The sequence below is a fragment of the Chrysochloris asiatica genome, unplaced genomic scaffold (genome assembly GCF_000296735.1).
Source record: "Chrysochloris asiatica unplaced genomic scaffold, ChrAsi1.0 scaffold00090, whole genome shotgun sequence".
NCBI classification, from domain to species: domain Eukaryota; kingdom Metazoa; phylum Chordata; class Mammalia; order Afrosoricida; family Chrysochloridae; genus Chrysochloris; species Chrysochloris asiatica.
Window position 1 is genome coordinate 3,676,629 of NW_006408608.1, and position 2,291 is coordinate 3,678,919.

A 2,291-nucleotide genomic window follows, 5' to 3' on the forward strand; every position below is an offset into this window, starting at 1 on the left:
AGTTGTTTACCTGTGTTTTATTGACTATACAAAGGTATTTTGACTGTGTGGATTATAACAAATTATGGATAACATTTTAAAGAATGGGAATTCAGAAAACTTAATTGTTCTCATGTGAACCATGTACATAAAATAGGAGACAGCCATTCCAACAGAACAAAGGGATACTTTGTGATTTAAAATCAGGAAAGATGTGTGCCAGGTTAGGACCTTTTACCATATTTCATCAATCTGTATGCTGAGCAAATACTCTGAGAAGCTGGACTATATGAAGAACTCAGCATCAGGATTTTTGTTGTTGTTAAGTGCCGTCCAGTCAATTCTAGTCATAGTGTTTCAGAGGACCGACTGGTGGGTCTGAACCCCCAACCATGTGGTTCGAAGTTCAGTGCTTATCCTACTGTGCCACACCAGGAGTCTCAGCATCAAGACTGTTGTCATTGTTAAGTGCCGTTGAGTTGGTTCCAACCCATAGCAACCCTGTATTAGCAATCCATTTTTTATCCTACAAGGCTTCAAGGGCTCCTTTGATACAGAGTAAGGGCTTCATAATTGATAGGTGAGCACTTGGAGCTCCCACTTCTGACCTTTATTGGCCTCCTTTCCCAGAAAGCAGCTCCCTCACCTCAGCCCCTGCCACTTTTGTCTGTGAATCTCCTCCCTCCTCCTGGAGGTCCATTTCTCTCTCTTGTTTGCACCTCACCCTAGGGCTAAGTATCCCAGCAGGGAAGAAAACACGTGATTCCTCCTGTTTCCACCATGGTGTGCTTAATTGTACACATTGTTGTTGTTGTTGTTGTTAAGGGCCATTGAGTCGACTCTGACCCATAGCGATCCAGTATAGGGTTTCCAAGGAGCAGCTGGTGAGCTCGAACCACCAACCTTGCAGTTCAAACAACTTTGCAGTCTGATGCATTAGCCCACAGCGCCACGTTAGTACTAAGCATTTGTTCAGTTGGATTGGACTGACTATGCCATTATTGCTTTCAATATGTCAGAGTTGTTGCTGTTGTTGTTAAGTGTCTTCGAGTAAGTTCTGACTCATAGTGACCTTGTATGGGGTTTCCAAGGAGCAGCTGGTAGGTTTGAACTGCTCATCATTTGGTTCAAAGTCCAGTGTTGATCCTACAGTGCCCCACCAGCAGTCAACGTCAGGGTGGAGATGGAGTTTAAAGGGAATTTAATAATAACCTTTATTAAGGAATGACTATGTTCCTAACTGAGGTTGGCCCAGGATCGGTCATTGTTTCGTTCTGCTGTGCATGGGGTTGCTATGAGTCGGTTCCGACTCAATGGCACCTGACAACAACAACAACATGTTCCTAACTGACAGCTGTAGTCTCTGATTTTCATCAGTTAAGTGCTTCAAGTCCTCCTCACTTTTAGTAAGTAAGGTCGTGTTGTCTGTGTATCACAGGTTGTTAGTTGTTGTTGTTGTTAAGTGCCGTCGAGTTGCTTCTGACTCATAGCGACCCTGTCTGTAGTGTTTCCGAGGAACAGCTGGTGGGTTTAAACTGCCAACCTTGTGGGTCACAGTCCAGTGCTGACCCTATAGCACCACAAATTCATCTTCCTCTAATCTTGATGATAAGGAGCTCTGGTAGCGAAATGGTTATGAGTCGGGCTGCTAACCTCAAGGTCAGCAGTTCAAAACACCAGTGGTTCCGTGGGAGAAAGATGAAGCTTTCTGCTCCCGTAAAGATTTACAGTCTCAGAAACCTATAAATCAGAATGGAACTCTAGGGCAGTGAGTGAGGTAGGATTCTGTCAAGCTGGGTCCTAACAGATTTAAATTTTTTAAAGTGTTTAACCCTTCCAACACCTCTTCTATTATGTAGATCAGGAAACTACCACTTAGAGTAACTTACCCAAAGCTAACAGCTGGTAGGCAGCGGAACAGGGATCTAAAGTCAGGCCCTTGGACGTCAGAATTTCTGCTCTTACCCTCTCCTTGATTCAAATCTCCTGGGGATCTTAAAATGCACAGTCAGCCTCAGTGGGTCTGATGTAAGAGCTCCTGAAACATCATTTGCAACAAGATTCCTGAGACATCTCTGCTGGTGGCCCATGAATCACAATTTTAATTTCCAGTACATACTGAAAGCAAAGGGGACTTGAAATAATGACTGATGAAGATCAAAGAGCACAGCCTTCAGTGTGGATTGCATCTCAATGTCAAGAAAACAAAAATCCTCACCACTGGACCAATAAATAACATCATGATAAATGGAGAAAAGATTGAAGCTGTCAAAAACTTCATTTTGTTTGGATCCACAATCAAGAAATCAAAC